This window comes from Petaurus breviceps, unplaced genomic scaffold, assembly GCF_028583685.1.
Source record: "Petaurus breviceps papuanus isolate PSGF00001 unplaced genomic scaffold, PetGlider_PUasm1.0 654, whole genome shotgun sequence".
NCBI classification, from domain to species: domain Eukaryota; kingdom Metazoa; phylum Chordata; class Mammalia; order Diprotodontia; family Petauridae; genus Petaurus; species Petaurus breviceps.
Window position 1 is genome coordinate 111,640 of NW_027186438.1, and position 19,469 is coordinate 131,108.

Here is a 19,469-nt window from a genome sequence, read left to right on the forward strand (position 1 = left end):
ACCCAAAAATTCCAAACAATGACTTCTTATAGGATCATAGATTATCCATATAAAGCCATGGAGTCCAACCCCCTCATTTTACAAATGGTGAAACTGAGGCTCCATGGTTCAGTGACTGGCCCAGGAAATCACCCCTAAAAAAACATCTGAAAAAGAATTCCAAGGCAGACCTTCCTACCCCCAATCCACCACTTGCTTCAGCACAACACAGAGCAGCCCCTTGTAATCCCAGCTCTCACCTCCCTCCCCTGGACAGCAGCTCCTCAGGCCTTCTTGCTCCAGCAGCCATGGGGCTTCCCTTTGCTCCAAATAAGGGATCACGTCTTCTCTGGGAACTGGAAGCCCTGGGCATGGGGAATCAGTTAGGGAAGAGCACTTAGGGAGAGACGTGCGGATGTAGAGCTGCTCCACATTGGGGGTCACCTCATTCCAGTCACACACAGGCATGTGAACTGACACCTATTTGCTTGCGATGCAAATAACCCAAAGTAGGATGCGTTGTACAACCTGTTTTGAGAAACAGCCAAATTCTCTGCCCCCATCCTGTCACACCTCATTCTGGCAGAAACTCCTCACCCTAAACTGGGCAAAAGATCAACCTCAAGACCAGCAACAGGAATCTTGATGAATCAGCTTTCACCCTGTCCCCCGACCTGGCAACTCACCCCCAAAAACCCACATAAACCTTGTGTATTTTCATCCAGGGAAGGATTGCCTCTTTGGGTGAGAGACTTTTCCTGACAAACTCAGGAAACTCCAGCTAATTTAAAGTCTATTTCTTGGCCACTCTGTTATTCCGGGCATTCACAGGGCATGCAAGCAAGGACCCCAGAGTGGTTCCCAGGTCTCCTGAAGGAGAGTTTCCATAGCATTTATTTTGGGGAGTTCTGGGAAGAGGTAGGGGAGAAAATCATAGACCCAGTTTGGCATCAGAGAATTTAGTCTTGGTGCACCTTCTTCATAGAAGAATGCACTCATTGCATAGTTTCCATTGTCTAGAAGTCAGAGGCAGCTGATAGTACAGAGGAGAGAGCCCTGAGCCTGGAGTCAGGATTGTCTGAGTCTAAATCCAGCCTCAGAAAGTTAGTAGTTGTGTGCCCTTGGACCAGTCCCTTATCTGTTTGCTTCAGTTTCCAAATTGTAAAATGGGGATAATAATATCACCTAAAGTGGAAGGTTGTTATCAGGATGAAGTGACATAATATTGTAAAGAAAGCACTTGGCAGAGCCCATGGCAAACAGCAGGGGGATATAGATGCTGATCCCCTTCCCTTCCTTTCCCCACCATCTGTGCTGGAAGTTTAGGGCAATAGGAAGGAAGATGAAGGACAAACCTGCTACAGCGGCCACAACTTAGAGCTGTGAGTTCCCAATGTGTGCTTGGTAAATAGAAGAAAATTTCAAGTCCTAGACCTATCCCAAAGAGGAAGGGGGTGCAAGGAAAAGCTGCCTGAGCAGCTTTCCAGGGACTGCGCAGACAAAACTCATGTCCAGGTAGAGGTTAGACCCCACAATCCCTGAAATTAGTTCCACTTACAATTTGGGATTCTGCCACACTGATTGGTTCTTTGATCTGAAGCTATCTAGAATTGGTAAGAGACACCTTTAGGAGCAACAAAGGAAACCCTCAGATTCCCATCATAATGCAAAGGCTTCCTGTAGGAAAACCCGGGAGCATGAGGAGCCTGTCTCTTGGACACAGGAGACATACACTTTTCACTGTCTAATTATCTACAGATGCTACAAAGCTTGCACACGAGGGAATGGAGGTATTTCCTTTGATTTCAGACTCAGAGTTACCAGCAGAAGTGTCCTTACCCAGGGAGAGCAGGTTCTGGGCATTCTCCAGCATGACCTCCTTGTACAGCTCCTTCTGAGCATGGTCCAAGAGGCCCCACTCCTCTGGGGTGAAGTACACAGACACATCCTTAAATGTCACTGTCTCCTAAATTATCAAAAGTCATAGGATGTAGAGCTGAAAGACACTTCAAAGTTAAATAGTCCAATCCTCATGAATTTACAAGAAGAAACTTGAAGCCCAGAGAAAGGATTTCCCTGGGGTCATGCACTCTATGAGTGTCAGAATCAACTCTTGAAATCACAGTAAGAACACATTGGAATTTTGAGAAAAGCATTTTATATTATCAGTTGGAATAAAGTTGAGAAATGTCTTACTGTGGGGGAGAAAGTGTGTGTATTATCTGTGAGGCAGGGGCATCTGTGGAGGAGAAAGAGGGAGAGGGTGATGTGAAATTTCTTCCTTATCAGAACTGATGTCAGTGATATATTCTAAAGAAAAGTCTGTGAGAAGCTCACAGGTGCACTGCATTCTGGGGGAGGGGGGCAATTAAATATGATCACTGAAAAGGCAGTTAAGTTAAAGAAAAGATCTAGTTAGTTTCCTGAATGACTGAAATAAAATCTTATCTAGATAAAAATATGAAGAGGATATTAGAAAGATATTCATCAGAATATGGGCTGCACTGAATGGTATGAGATGGTTGCAAGCCAAGTGAAGGAGCTTTATCTGTTATTACATTGAGGGTTTCAGGTCACTTTGGATATGAGTCACATCCAAAACAGCTTATGCCTTTGCTTTAGGACTGCTTTCATTTGTCTATAACATATATTTCTTAATTATGATGATGGAGAAGGGTGGTGTAGAGGATAGAGCACTGGGCTTGGAATAAGACCCATCTTTATGAGTTCAAATACGGCCTCAAGTCACTTAACCTTTTCTTGCCTCAGTTCCCCTGTTTGTAAAATGAGCTGGAGAAGAAAATGGCAAGCCACTCCAGCATCTTTGCCAAGAGCCCTAATAGGTTAGAAGAATGTAACCAGTTATTCTCTGAGAAGTAAATGATCTAAACACAAACCTAGAACTATAGAAACTTGGGAGAAGAGTCAAGATAATGAGTTATGGGGCCAACTGATGGGCAATATATAGGAGAGGTTGGCTAGATCTAAGACTGCCCTGATACTTGAGAGAGGTCATCTATATTTGCAGCCCAATGCACTGGGAATCTGATTGTCTTCCACTTCATTTTCTTCCATTGTAGTCATAAGCATTGGATTAACTTTATTAGAGACTGATGTTTGGGAAGGATCCTTCATTCTGTACATAAAATTCTGATTCGTTTTTCATCACTGTGATTTTTCTTTTTTTTTTTTTTTTTTTTTTTTGGGGGGGTTGGGGTTATTTAATTTGCCCAAGGTTACATGCTTATTTTTGGGGGGGGGGTAATTAAGTGTCTGAGGCCAGAACCGAACTAGGGTCCTCCTGACTCTGGGGCCGGCGCTTTACTCACTGCACCACCTAACCACCCCACTGTGATTTCTCCTTAAAATATCTGATTTAGGATCTATTTGTAATCCATATTTCACCTTTCACTTCCTTTACTATTTTACTTCTGAACAATTGAGGAATTTATTGCTCCTTTACATGTCTTGAAATTCCCAAGAATTTCTAAAACTTTTCTTTTCTCAAGGGTCCATCGAATCATTCATTAGAGTCAGACTTGACCGAAGTCACTGAATAACAACTTCTTAAAATGTTCTAGGGGCGGCCAGGTAGCACAGCGAGTAAGAGCACCGGCTCCAGTGTTGAGAAGACCTGGAGATCGAATCCTGGGCTCAGACACTTAGCACCCACCCAGAAACACCTGGCCATGTAACCTTGAGCAAGTTACTTAACCCCAATTGCTTAGGGGTAGCCAGGTGGCTCAGCGAGCACCGGCTCCAGTGTCGGGATGACCTGGATCAAATCCGGGCTCAGATACTCAGCACCACACCCAGAAATAACTGGCCGTGTAACCTTGAGCAAGTTACTTAACCCCGATTGCTTAAAAAAAAATAAATGTTCTAGAAGCCTATAATCTGTACTCTGGTTTAACTTGTCTTCCACACCTCCCTGTTATATCCTGCTGCAATGTCATTACTGCTACCAATGTCATAGAGTTTTTAGGATTTTTTTCAGGAAAAAATTCATTTCTCCCACAGTGAACTTTACAGAACAAGGTATCCCAAATATCTCCAGGGAAAGTTAACTGGCTCCTAAAGGGCAAATCACCATGTGTGAAACTTCCCTTTGCACTTAGATTATTCCCTCTTCAGATGCCTGTTACTTCCGAACAGGCATCACCTTCCTGGTCCCCCACTCAGTCAGCCTGAGTGCCACTTTCCACTCCTCAGTACCTGACCCTCACTCCTGATCTCAAATCTGTAGTTCAGCCCTGTCAAGTTCACCCCTTTACCATCTCTGAAATATACTCCCACCCCGGGGCATGCCCTCATCATGCCCTCATCACCTCACACCTGGGCAATTGCTATAGCTGTTGGGGAGTCTGCCTGCCTCAGCTCTCTGCCACTCTAGTGCATCCCACAGTCAGCTGTCAATCTGATGGAAACCAGGGTAGGGTGGGTCTGACCATGCTATAATCTCACTGCATAAATTATAGTTGCTTCCTATCACCCTCCAGAATCAAATATAAAATCCTTTGTAGCATTCAGAGTCCTTCATAACCTGGTCCCCAACCAGCCTCTCCAGTCTTCCTCTAGCTTTTCTCCACATACTCTGGAATCCAGTGGCACTGCCTCACACAAGAAACTCTGTCCTGACCATGACTGTCTCCATGCCTGACATGCCCTCCCTCATCTCCACCTCCTGGTTCCCTTCTAGTCCCAGCTGAAAGTCCACCTTCTAGAACAAGCCTCTCTACTAGCTGTGTGACTCTGGGCAAGTCACTTAAGCCTGATTGCTTAGGGGGGGTAAAAAGAAGCCTTCCCCAATTCTCTGCATTCTAAGGCCATTTCTCTGATCATGCCCTATTGGTCCCGTATTGGTCCCATGTTTGGCCATGGTTGTCTTCTCCCTTACTAGACTGGAAGCTTCTTGATAGCAGGGACCATCTTTTGCCTTCTTTTGTCTCCCCACTGATTAGCTGCTGCAGGGTCTCAGTCAAACCCTATCAACTGACTCTAGGCTTGCCAGCAGGGTCTGTTGATTAATCTTAAGTGGCCTGGGAAGGGGCTTGACTGGCCAGATTATCTGTGTTGGAGCATTGTTGGTCTCTTGGATAAGAAGACCAGCATGGCCTCCAGCATGTGACTTGTGCTTCCTTGGCCACAGCAGGAGGCAGAGACAGGCCAAGTTCAGCACCTTCAATAGAGAGACAGCCAGAGAGGGACCAGGAGCCAACAGACCTGCCCAACCCATCCAAGAGGGCAAACGGGAACAGGCCGGCTCTAGCAAAGTCTAAGATCTGAAGGTGGCTGTCTAGGTGAATAGAAGAAAATTATTTTTAAAAAAACCGGAAAAATAAAATGAGGGGAAAAGTCCACGAGGGGAGACCCAGGCCAGAATCACCCCATGAAAAGGTTCAGACTTGGGAAGACAATTCTTGTCCTCAGGACTAAACTTCTCTTACCCCCGGATGTTCAGTGCCGAACCCTTACCCATCTTATAGCCTTCCTGTCACCTCATTACTCACTGGAATAGTCTCTTGATCTCTTGTAAGGGTTTTGGGATGTAAAGATCTTCCATGCCCCATTGGACTTGCTGATGTAGCAGGAAGGGGTGGGGCAAGAGGAAGCAGAAGCCAAGTTAGAGTTCCTGCAATGATTAGCAGTGGCGGCAATGGCAGCAGCGGCAGTGGTAGCGGTAGTGCCGAGGTGGAAGTGGAGGCGCAAACCCCTTTTTTGAGCCAGCCAGAATTTCTGCTAAGGACTCCTGCTGAGGACTGCCAGGGGCTGGAGCTGCTGGGAGCACGCTTCCTGGACGCTGGGTGGTTGCTATGAGTGGGGAGAGGAAGACCTTTGCCTGAGGTAGCCTGTTCTGTTTTAAAAGCTTGAGAATGTGGGTGCTTTCTACTTTATCTACCTGTGCCAATTTCATAACTACTCTGATGGCTTTGACTTTCTGGTTTGGGGACTCAGTCTTTTGGTATTTTAATAAATTTTCTAGCTTATTCCCCCATATGGCAAGCCTGATATATTTTGTGATGGATAATTACATCAGCATATCTGTAATTTCCATAGGCATTGTGAATATGGCATTGCTGATACATTTGGCGACCAGGATGTGATCACAAAATGTCAGGCCTCTATTTGGAAGCAGTGGGGCTTTAGAGGGAGAAATGGCTATTCCAGGATGGGAGGATTTGCCTTATTCCTCTCTAGCCAGAGAATGGGCCAAAAGCACAGGGCCCTGTGAAAACTGGGAACCAAGGCTAAAAGAGGGAGAACCTGGAGATTTGGAAAGATATTTGCAAGGAATACTCATAGAAGCAGGCAAAGAACTGGTAGGAGTGTGCAGGAGAGGCTGGGTGCTGCTAACAAGTTATCGCCTTATGTGTAAAAGTAGGGATAAACTGCTGGAGGAAAGAGCTCGGATGGCTAGGGAGTCAGCTGGTTTGCCTGAGGATTCTTCTGTGTCACAGCCCTGACAGCTGCCAGGAGAATGTGTGTGAGGAGAATGGAGCAAGGTTAGATGAGGAGTCTTCTAATGTAGAAGCTCTCCCCATACAAAGAAGAAGACAGGAGAACCACCGAGGCAAAACAGAGTCCAGGGAGATAATTGAGGATTTCACTCAACAGGAGATCACTGATATATTGAGTAGATTCACCCAAAGAATGGGGGAATCTTTAGTGTCTTGGATAGTAAGAATCACTGATGAAGGTGCAGGAGGAATAACACTGGACAATGACGACTGTTTAAAATTCATAAGTATCAGTCAGAATCCTTTTGTACACCAAGCTTTTAGGGATCACCATATGCAAGGAGGAAATAACAAAACTAATCTGCTAGCTTTAGCTGCAGAAGGATGCAAAAAGCAATATCCTACTGAATCTATGTGGCCTAGGGGAGACAGACCCTGGTACTCACTTAGAGACTGTATGAGAAAGCTAAAGAAGGAGGTAATGAAAACTGCTATCATGATAGGAGATGCAAATGCATATTATGATACCCCCCTAGGAGTTCCTCATAGAAATATCATAGTGAAGATGGCTCCTCCTGCATATAAGCACCTAATTCTGACTCTATTAATTGGAGAAATAGGGCACCCTCTTTCAGAGGTGCTGGATAAGATTTCACAATTAAGTGATTTAGGGGAATGGGAAAAAGACAAATTGCCTTGAGAGAGAAGTGTAAACAGCCAGAGGATTCAGAGACAAAATAGACCAACAACAAGGGAACAGTTTACTGCTCTATTAAGAGCAGGGGTGGACTTCAGAAGAATAGATGGTATTCCAAATGAAGAGCTGCATAAGCTGTACCAAGAAAAGATACTTAGCATTAGAATGAACAGGGAAGCAGGAACCACCCCTGCAGGTATTTCTGAATCTGAATCTTTGTATCCAACTTTGCCCCACTTTCAGGGGGAATAGGAGATAGGCCAAGCCCCAGCCCAGATAAAAGAAATATGCAGAAGAGATTGCAGACCCCATATTGGTTTAACAATACATTGGAAGAATGGATCAACTACTGTGACTAGGGCACTGCTTGATACTGGGGCTGAGGCCACACTTATCTATGGAAACCCTGATAAGTTTAAACATGGAACTCCTATTACCATCACAGGTCTAGGAGGCGCTGAAATATCAGCCAGACAGGTTAAAATAACAATGAAAATTGGGCAGTTACCTAAGAAAGAATATACTGTGGTTGTTGTACCCATTCCTGAACACATCATTGGAATAGATGTATTGAGAGGCATGACTCTGAATTTACCTGAAGGGAGATACCAATTTGCTGTGAGGAAGATAGGAATTAATACAGTTTTAGTGGGAAAACTAAAAATGGACCCAATCACTTTACCTGAACCTTCTGAAGTAATTACTTTAAAACAGTATTGTGTGCCAGGTGGGCAAAATGAAATTGCCACTACTATAAAGGAATATGTTGAAGCAGGAGTGTTAGTCCCTACAACCACAAGATGGAATAATCCTGTCTGGCCAGTAAGAAAATCAGATGGGACATGGAGAATGACTGTGGATTATAGACAGTTGAATAAGGTGACTCCTTCTTTGTATGCTGCTGTTCTAGATACCATCACCTTAATAGAAAGGATCCAGACATATGATGGGATTTGGTATGCAGTTATTGACTTGGCAAATGCCTTCTTTACCATCCCAATAGACCCTAAACAATGGGACCAATTCGCTTTCACTTGGCAGGGTAGACAATATACTTTCACCCGCTTGCCACAAGTATACATACATAGCCCCACTATTTGTCACAGGATTGTGGCTGAACAGTTGGATGAATTAAAGCTACCTGGTATACAGCTTACCCACTACATTGATGATATCATGATACAGGGAAAAGATGCAAAAGAAGTGGAAAGGAGTTTAACCCTTCTAATTGAGCATATGAAAAGTAAAGGGTGGGAAATTAACCCTGCAAAGGTTCAAGGACGAGCTCAAAATGTGAAATTTTGGGGTATACAATGGAACAAGGGGCTACGGGAGATTCTTCCTCAAGCCCGACAAAAGATTCAGGATTTTCCTACCCCTACCAATAAGAAGGAGGCCCAAAAGTTCATAGGATTGTTTGGATACTGGAGGCACCACATTCCACATTTGGGATAGATTTTAAAACCTTTATAGAGTCACACGGAAGAAATATGAATTCGATTGGGGACTTGAGCACAGTAAAGCTTTTGAAGAAGCCAAGGCTGCCATACAATTGGCCCTAGATTTGTGGCCCCTGCAAAATGGTCCAGTGGAATTGCAAGTGACTGTACAAGATGATTATGCAAACTGGAGCTTATGGCAAAAACAACAAAGCCGAAATGCACCTTGGGGATTTTGGTGTAGGAAACTCCCTTCATCTGGAGTCCAGTATACACCTTTTGAAAAGCAGTTGTTAGCTGCATATTGGGCTTTGGTGGAGACTGAACAACTGACTCTGGGCCATGAAGTGATATTAAGACCTGGAATCCCAATTATGACCTGGGTAATGAGTACCCCAGCTTCTCACAGAATTGGACATGCCCAAGAGGCTAGTATAATCAAATGGAAGTGGTATATTCAAAATAGAGAAAACAGGCAAAAGCAGAGTCTCTGCTCTGCATGAATCTGTAGCAAACATAGAAATTGTGGGGAATGACACACCCCCTGAGCCAAAGCAACAGTTGGTACAGTCCACCGTAAAATGGAATGAGGGATATGATGTATTAACTGAGGAACAAAAGAGACATGCATGGTTTACTGATGGGACAGCAAAATATTTGGGCCAAAAAAGACATTGGAAAGCAGTGGCCTATAAACCATGTACTAGAAGGACTTTGGAAAGTACTGGGATAGGTGGAAGTAGCCAATATGCTGAACTTATGGCAGTATATCAAGCCATCAAAATAGAACAAGGACAGTGTCATATATTCACTGATTCATGGGCAGTAGCTAATGGGTTAGCTACATGGATGCCCATGTGGAAAAATGAAAATTGGGAAATTCGTGGCAAACAAGTCTGGGGCAAAGAATTACGGGAAGATATCTGGAACATGTCTTTGGACACTGACTTGTCAGTTTTTTTTAAGCAATTGGGGTTAAGTAACTTGCTCAAGGTTACACGGCCAGGTGTTTCTGGGTGGGTGCTAAGCGTCTGAGCCCGGGATTCGATCTCCAGGTCTTCTCAACACTGGAGCCGGTGCTCTTACTTGCTGTGCTACCAGGCCACCCCAGACTTGTCAGTTTTTCATGTAGATGCTCACGTGGCCCCCACCACACCAGAACGTGAGTACAATGCTCTTGCTGATCGACTGGCAAAGATTGATACTGAACATATTGTCCCCACTTTGACAACAACTGATGATCCGGTATTAGCAAAATGGGTCCACCAAACAGCAGGCCATTTGGGGGTCCAGGCCACACACCGGTGGGCACAAGATTGAGGTATTAGTATCTCTCATTCACTGTTAAAGCAGATAGCAGAAGAATGTCATATATGTCAATTGGAAAAGGAGCGAACTGTTCCTCAGGTAGTAACTGGAGAGATAGCAAGAGGAAAAGTCCCAGCCCAAATCTGGCAAATAGATTATATTGGTCCACTACCACTAGATAAAGGATGCAGATTTATATGTACTTGTGTTGACACCTATTCATGTGTACTAGTGGCTTGTCCTTATAAGAATGCAACCCAGAAAAACACTTGTAAAACTCTAGATCTCATAAGTCTATATTATGGAACCCCAATGCAGATTCAGTGACAATGGGTCACATTTCAAAGGCAATGAAATGAAGAAGTATTGTATACTAAACAATGAAGAATGGATATATCATATTCCATATTATCCAGAACCATCTGGGTTAATTGAAAGAATGAATGGATTACTGAAAGAACAGTTGAGGAAATTAAGTTCCAATAATTCATATCAACATCGGAAGGATAATTTGTTCATGGCTTTGCGTAATTTGAATAATAGACCATTGGGAGGAAGTACACCTCTAGCCAGAATGATGACACCAAATCTGCAAATTAGAAAACAACAAACACTTAAGATCCCAAATATTGAGTATTGGACCTTGAGGCCAGATGTCCCAGCATCGTACCCAGGACCACCTGGTTCAGTGGGGTATGATTTACATTGTTTAGAGGACTTTTGGTTGGACAGAAAAGAAATAAGAAAAATATCCACTGGGATATGCATAAGAATCCCTAAAAATCACTTTGGACAGATTTTACCCAAATCAGGATTAGCAGCTCAAGGAATACATGTATTGGCTGGAGTGATAGATTCTAATTATCAAGGAGAAATTGTTGTAACATTCCATAATTTAGATGAAGGGCCTATACAGATTCATAAAAATTATAGGATAGTTCAAGTGATTATCATTCCTTGTAAAACAATACCACTTGTAAAAACGGATCCTCCTTCCAAAATAACTGTCAGAGGAACTGAAAGATTTGGTTCTACTGATAGAATAAAATCAGGAGCTAAAGTATGGGTAAAACGGAAGCCAGATGATCTTCCAAAGGCTGCAGAGATTATAGCATATGGGAGGGATAACACTGTAACTATTGTTTATTCTGGAGAAGATGATTACAAAATTGTACCCTTAAGTCATTTATTCTACCGTGAGTGAGGCTACAATAGTCTGGTTATTGTCTCTTTGCTTCTTCTTGATTTTTTGTTTGTTCACCTTGTTTGTTAGATTTGTTTCCACAGGCTTGGTACCCTCCATCTGTAGATGCCTGATAGCTTAAGCTGGATGTCACCCCCTGTCTGCAACTGTGATGTGTCACCCTTGGACCTGGCATCAAGCATATTAAGAACTGACCTCTCAAATGGGACCCCTAAGGACAGGGACAGCTCTACATCCGATTTCAGCAGCAAGTAGCCATAGAAGAAGAGATCTTCACCCCTTACCACAAGATTTTGGGGCCCCATTTGTTCGGGGTGGGGGGAATGATGGGGAGCTTGTGCTCAAGCGCCACCCTAAAATATGGTTTTCTGTGTTTATTGTGTGCTATTCTTGTTATATTGTTGTGAAATTTTGTTGACACCAGTTATTCCTAATGTTTTTTTGCCAAGTAAGGGACATGAAAGATCTTGGGGCCGAATGTAAGGGTTATGGGATTTAAAGATCTTTCATGCCCCATTGGACTTGCTGACGTAGCAGGAAGGGGTGGGGCAAGAGGAAGTGGAAGCCAAGCTAGAGTTCCTGTGGTGGTCAGCAGTGGCGGCGATGGTGGCAGCAGCAGCAGAGGCAGAGGCCAAGGTGGAGGTGGAGGCGCGAACCCCTTTTAGAGCCATCCAGAATTTCTGCTAAGGACTCCTGCTGAGGACTTCCAGGGGCCGGAGCTGCTGGGAGCGCGCTTCCTGGATGCTGGGTGGTTGCTGTGAGTGGGGAGAGGAAGACCTTTGCCTGAGGTAGCCTGTTCTGTTTTAAAGGCTTGAGAATGTGGGTGCTTTCTACTTTATCTACCTGTGCCAATTTCATAACTACTCTGATGGCTATGGCTTTCCGGTGTGGGGACTCAGTCTTTTGGTATTTTAATAAATGTTCTAGCTTTATCACCCATATAGAAAGCCTGATATATTTTGTGATTAATAACCACATCAGCATATTTATAATTTCTGCAGGCATTGTGAATATTGCATTGCTGATATATTTCTCTATCTCTCAAAGACTCTTAAGTAACTGATAGGGGCAAAGTCCTTAGTTAGAGAGCCTTATAGGAGCCCTTGGGCTGTTCCGAAAACAGCTAACACATAGTGCTCTAGGAGTCTCATTTTTAACATCACAATAACTCTGGAGAAAGATGTTATTATCTCCATTTGAGTATTTGTTTCTATAAGTGCTGCACTGTGTCATGATAACTTTGATAGACTTAGCCCTTCTCAGCAATGTAGGGAACTATGGCAGCTCCAAAAGGTTCAGAATGGAAAATGCCATCCACATCCAGAGAAAGAACTATGGAGTCTGAATGCAAATGGAAGCATTCCATTTGCTCTCTCTCTTTTGTTGTTGTGGTTTTGTCTTCTTTCTTCCTTCTCATTCCACCCATTGGTTCTAATTCTTCTTTACAAAATAAGTAATGTGAAAATGTGCTTAATATGACTGTATGTGTAGAACCTATATCAGATTGCACTGTCTTGGGGAGGGGAAGGAAATTCTAAAGTCAAAATCTTATATAAGCAAACATTGAAAATTAAAAATAAATTAATAATAAAAATGTTATATACATTCTTATCATTTTTTAAGATCTAGGTTATTTTTGCTCTTTGTCATAATTATTAGGCTGTTTTATCACAATTGTTTTCCATATACTACCAGGCATTCTTATGTCTAAACATCTGGATAAAAGGGGAAAAATTCAATAAATCATCGAGATATTAAAAAAAAAAGAGTGCAGGGGAAAGATGGCTTATTCTTAAACCTCAATAGGTAATTAAGAGCTGGTGGAAGAAAGAAAATTGGTCTTTTGGGGCAGTGAGGTGGCACAATGAATAGAGCACGGGCCCTGGAGTCAGGAGGACCTGAGTTCAAATCTGTTCTCAGACACTTAAGACAAAAAATCTATGTGTGACCTTGGACAAGTCACATAACCCCAATTGCCTTGCCTTCCCCCTCTAAAAAAAAAAAAAGGAAAAAAATTGGTCTTTTCTTATACCCAAGTCTCCATGAGGTTCCCCTGGGAAGTAGCTCTTTGCAGGGCTTCACAGATTAGAGTTTTGTGTAGTTATGAAGTTACCTTTTCTCAATGTGTCTAGTTCTTGGCTCCCAATTCTAGACACAAAATCAAATTACCCTCCCTAAAGCTTTGAGGAATATGTAGAGGAAAATATCACTATCCCATGGAAAATAAATAGGTTTTTACTTTAGGGAAAAAAATCCCCCTATAGTTCTTCTCCCCTCCTCCTCATTGAAAATTAAATGAAAAAAACAAACCCTTATTTTCAATATATATAATCATGTAAAACTGACTTTCACATTGGCTATGTTTGTTAGAAGGGGAGACAAGGGCATGTTTGATTAGTCCTCTGGAATAGTGGCAAACCAGTGCACAGATCAGAACTCCCAAGTCTTCCAAGGTCATCCTTGCAACATGATCTCCATATAAATGTTATCCCAGTGCTGCTGCCCTCAGTATACATCAGCTCATACACATCTTCCCAGACTACCCTTCGTCACTTCTTATACCCCAACAGCACTCCATCACATTTCTAGCTCACTAATGACTTCAATGTTTAACTTAGGTCAGTCTCTGTGCCCTCCTGGAGCAGTATCTGGGCTGAACTTCTCTTCTCCTAGGTCCTGCTGCTTCTCTCTTGGGGATATTGAGAGTTTCCTGAAGGGTGGCTAGGTTGTGCAGTGAGCAAAGCACCAGCCCTGGAGCCAGGAGGACCCAAGTTCGGTTCCGGCCTCAGGCACTTAACACCCACACACACACAAACAAAAAACAAACTAGCCGTGTAACCTTGGGCAAGTTACTTAACCCCAATTTCCCCCCAAAAGGCAAAAAAAAAGTTTCCTTACTCCAGGATCTCAAGGACAGCCCAGGCTAGGGAACTGCAAGCTTTCAGTGCTCCTAAAATGGTCTCAAGGTCTCCCTCAAGAACTTTGGAATGGATTGTGTGACATGGGAAACACTGGCACGGGGCCGCTCAGCATGGCATACCCACATCAGAGAAGGTGCTGTGCTCTGTGAGAAAATCAGAACTGAAGCAACTCAAAGGAAATGCAGGACGTTCAAGTTGAGAGAATCCCCCTCAAATGTTCACATGGACTGTTTGTGCCCAAGCTGCGGCAGGGCCTCCTGAGCTCTTACCGGTCTGGTCACAGGACAAGACATAGAAACGTGACTCTGGAATAGTGAGGTCATTTGGTCCCCTTACAGAACAAGGACAGCAACCACTATCACCACCTGACCTGTGACAAAGCTGATTGAGGTTCCCCTTCCCCACATTGGGATCTCAGTTCTACAGGCCCCTGATCCTGGTGTTCGGTCTTCTTGGCAATAGTAATCTGCTGAACTTGGCCCCTGCCAGCCAACTGGCAAACTCTGCAGGTCCCCAGTTAGTTTGTGATTCTTGTGCATGCTCCAGGCTGGCCTAGGAGCTGGGACTGAGTCCCTGCTCCCATCCTGGGAACTGAGCCAGACCAGTAAGGGATTCTTTGCTCCTCTCTCAGCATTCCACCTAGAGCCTTCAACTTCTCCTTACCCCCAAAGGCTCCTTGAGGCCCAAGCCTCATCTATCCAATCCAGGACTTAGTAGTAGGCAACCAAGACATCAGCTGGCACCTGGTGCGAGGCTTTCAGGCTCACAAGGTAGGTGTGAGCTCACCCCCTGCTCTTCACCTCTCTCTCCCCCATATCCTATCTTTTGTCTAGGTCTGCTGCTTTCACCTTTACAACGTGTCTCATAATTGATCACCTATTCCCTACCTAATGCTGCCCCTTCTCTGAGACAGCCAGCAGAGATTATTGGTTGGCTAATAGGGACAGAGTCTGGTGGCAGTTTACTCTTTTATAGACTCACCCCAGAGATCTCAGAGCAAGAGGGAAACAATCCTATTTTGGGCTGGGTCAGACCACTCTGGGAACAATGAGAGGCCTCTATCCTGCCTCTGAGTGCCCCAAGAAAGCAGCAATGAGAGCAGCCTAAACATTCTTGCCAAGGGTGCTGCAGAATCCAGCTCTGACTTCACAACTGAAGTTAGGATTTAGGCTGCAAGAATGAGCCAACAAAAGAAGAACCTCACCATAATGAATGGTTATGGCAGCAGAGGAAACAGAAAAGAGTGACTCATATCTACAAGCACTGCTCCCAAAAAAGCACAGCTTGGGCGCAAACTCAACCAGAATTTCCAGAGGCACTGAAACAAGAATGAGACTGTTTATAAGTGGAATGAGAGTCTTGGAGGGGAAGGAGAAAGAATCAAGGGGGTAACAGCTCTGCACAGGATGTACAAAACCTTGGCCAAGCAACAAGCTTTCTCCAATTTTGAATAAACCAAATAGAAGCCACAAGACAAAAACAAATATTAAAACAAATTCAAGAGGATGAAAAAAAAAAAAACAGAAGGAAAGTAAGATACTTCATAGAAAAAAAAGTAACTCACATAGAAAAGAGAATAAGGCAAAATTTAAATGTCATTGCATCTGAATGCCATAAAAATAGGAACCTGGACATAAGATTTCAAGAAACCTTGAAACTGCACAGATGTCTTACAACCAGAGTACAAAGTCAAAATAAACCACAGATCAATTCCCAAGATATCTCTGAATGAAAACTCCCAGAAACATCAAAGTCAAAATGCAGAGCTTCCAGATGAATGAAAAAAATATAGCAAGCAGAAAGAAAGAAACAATAACCATCATTAAAGACCACAGAGCTTGGAACAGGATATGCCAGAAGCAAAGGACATGATCTTATAGCCAAGAGTAATTTCCTCAACAAAACTGAGTATAATGATGTAGGAGGAAAGGACTTCCAAGCATTCTTGATGAAATGACCACAACTGCAGAGAGCTTTTTAAGTTCAAACACAAGTGAAGAGAAACATCAAAAAGTACAGAAGGATGAATTAGCCTATGGGACTAAAAAAATTAAAGGATAAACTACTTATATTCAAATATGGGGGAATGATATGTGTCCCCTCTGATCTGTCTCAGGGCTCATAGAGGGAATCAAATTAGAAAAGTCTGGGGAAAGGTCTGGTATGACTTGATTTTAAGAAAAGATGGACAGAAAGGAAGAGGAATACACTAAGGTGAGAGCATGAAAGGGTGGGTTAGGAATATTGTCTCACGTAATGAGGAGGCAGAAGTAGACATCTATATAAACAGAGGAGGGAGTGGGTGGGGCGTGTGATGTCTGAACCTTAGTCCTCTAGTCAACAGAAGGCAGACTACACCCAACACAGAGCTGGGCATAGAAATACATTTTACTCACTAGTGATAAGGAGGGAAACAAGAGGGAGAATTAGGAGAGTATAATATGGGACAGATTAGGTCTAAGCAGATCAAATTCAAAGAATGTATCAGAATTATTATAATTCTTGCTGAGGTGTCAAAGAAAGGAAATCTGAGGGATTATTCATAAATAATAAATGGGGTGGGGATGAATAAGATGCATCAATGTAATGGGATACTGCTGCATTGACCTGGAGTTGGCAGAGTGACCAACCACCAGTGCAGAGGGTCGAGGGTGATGAAACGCTGCCGACGACCCAGAGGGACAGGACTCGGGTACTGAAAGGGACATATTTGGAGGGGGGGGGGGGGGGGGGGGGGACACAGGCACTGAGGATGGTTTTTTTCAGATTGACTGTACATTGTGTGTAATGGGTTCTGCTTCTCCTGTGTTCTTAGTGTGGGGGAGGAAGCAGGTGGGAGGATGAGAAGGTGGATCTTGGTTGATACGACTGTGTGTTTGTGCGTACGTGTGAATATGTGTGCACGAGTGTGTATGTGAATACGTGTATGCAAGTGTGTGCATGAGTGTGTGAATGTGTGTGTGCAAGTGTGTGCACGAGTGTGTGTGAATATGTGTGTGCGCGAGTGTGTATGTATGTGTGAATGTTTGTGTAAGTATGTGAATATGTGTGTGCAAGGGTGTGCACATTGGAACTCTGATCAATATCATGATCAAGCAGTTCCTGAGGAGTCAGGATATCTTGTGCCCCCTCTTGACAGAGGGGTGTACTCAAAGTGCTGATTAACCTTCCCTTTCTGCCCCCCCCCCACCATTGCTGATACATTCTTGTAATAGGGATTAGTTTTTCTTGTTTTCCAAATGGGGGGGAGGGAGGGCAGAAAGGGAAGGTAGAAACTCAAGAATAAAAGCCGGTTTCCTTCCTGCAGCCAGTCTTGAAATCAGACTGACCACTGACCTGATGGCTGTCAAAGGCAGAGCTCTCCCCATGTGTGAAGGGGCCACTATCTCCTGGAGTTCTGTCCTTCTCCTGTCACATGGTTAGGCCAGTCCCTGAAAGGTGACAAAGCTGTGCCAGGACCTGACCCCCATAGTGGGCAAAGGCTGCATGTGCCCCCCTTCAGCCCATATTCTGAGTGTTTCTGGACACATCAGTGTGGCTGTCTGACAACCTAAAGGCATAAAAGTCTGCCCATGTGAAATCCAGGAACTTCAGATAGGAGAGATTTCCCCAGACGGCTCACAGCCACACCCTGCCCTGCTGCCCAGATGAGCTCCCACACGGAGGGGAGGGAGCCTTGTCTACTAGCCTTTTTCTGCTGCACTTATAGTTTTAATAAAGCTGTTTTGTTGAATGATTTAGGAGTGTCTGATGTTTCCTTAACATCCAAAATGAGTCAGTTCCATCCATTACTCCCTCCCCAGGTCAGTCCAGGACCTGCTCCAGCCTATGGGAGACTCAGATGTCCCAAGACACTGTCTGAGGTACCTTGACACACTCACCTGACTCTGTCAAACCTCCCTTTTCCCTTTCTTGCTCTCATGGTCTCTGCCAGTGCCTGGCACACTGGGCAGGGCACACCAAATTATCCCACCAGGAAGCCAATCTGTACAGTAATATGGGGTGAGGTGAAGCCAGTCCTGGTGCCCAGGACCAACAGAGGCAAGGGTGAGAATCCCAGGAGCCTCTTTTAAACAGCAGAGAAGCCATTCATCATTCAATCACTGTGCCAGGGCAGGTCTTAGACACCCAGGGGCAGCAGGAGGGCCCAAAGCAGTCTGGACAGGAAATCTGGCCTTGTGAGTCTTGGGAAGGCTTGTGTGAGCTGAGGCAGGAGGACAGGGGCAGCACAAGGGGAACAATTTCTGCTCCGATGACCACACAGCCAAGGACAGGAGCTGGAGGACCCTTCAGGGCTCTGCTGCAGGCCTGCCCAGACAAGACTCAGGGGGAAGGGTGTCCTGGACCTTCAGTCACTACAAGGGAGAGATTGGCCCCAGGAAGAGAGGGGAGTGGGAGGAGCTGTGTGCAGAGGGAGGGGCTGCTGGCAGGCAGAGAGTTAAGACATGGTGCCTGGGTGACAGAGAGGAAGTAATGAAGGGGTCACCCTTATCAGTCAGCAGAAATGAAGGGGAACTTAAAACCAAATGGGAAGCGGTAGCTGGAGCAGTAGATGGAGAACAGACTGTTAAGTCAGCAAGACCTGAGTTCAAATTCAGCTTCAGGCATTTGAGACGTACTAGTTGTATGACCCTGGGCCAGTCACTTAACCCTGACTGCCTCACAGAAAGAACCTGGGAGGGCAGCATGAGGTGTTGGGGGGTGGGACAGTGCTGTTACTACTGGAATCATTTTCACATCTATTTCTGTGAAGAAACCATCCCTAAGGCAGGTGTCTCCAGCCTCACAGACCCTCCTCTATGCCCATGGGAATGGCTGGGTTGCTGGCGTTGGTCAAGCCTGAGCAGGGGCTGCACTCACCTGGGCTGGGGCTGGGCTGCTCCCAGGGGCCATTCCTGCAGAATCCAGGCTCCCTGTGGAGGTGCAAAGGAACCAAAGTGACTCCCTTTGGGAAAGCTCCTCCACCTTATCCCTGGACCTTTTCTGCCCCAGGGACCTGCTCCCCCACCCTCCACAGCCCCACAGGGAGAGCAGCAGCCAAAGCTCTTCCTCACACACTTTCCAACTGGTCATGGAATGTCCCAGTTCTAGGCCTTTCTGACACCCAGGAGACAGCCTGGAGCCAGCTGGAAAGTCCTTCCCTGCTCCACCTCTGCCTGCCCCACCTGGAACCTGAATCCCAGGCTCACTGCCTTGGGCCTCACACTGTGGGCCACTGCTATTGGCTGTACCTTATAATAAATCTCCTAATTTCCCTCCAGCTTTGAGATCTGGATTGGCCCCAGTAGCCCCTTGGGCCAGGCCTTGGTCCTCTGCAGACTGAGCTGGGGAGGGAGAAGGATCCCAGAGGGGAGAGCTCTTTCCCCTCTCCTCCTAGGCTGGAGGCTGCCCAGCTGGGGTTTACAGAGGGGGAGGTCCTCTAGGGGTTAGAAAGACTCAGGCCCTGCCTCAGGGGAAAGGCTT

The 19,469-nt window shown here is 44.9% G+C and overlaps 1 pseudogene; it reads right to left on the reverse strand.

The window, feature by feature from the left end:
• The window catches only part of LOC138173844 (zinc finger protein 850-like), a 67,877-nt pseudogene that overhangs the window by 45,838 nt on the left and 2,570 nt on the right, over positions 1 to 19,469 (reverse strand).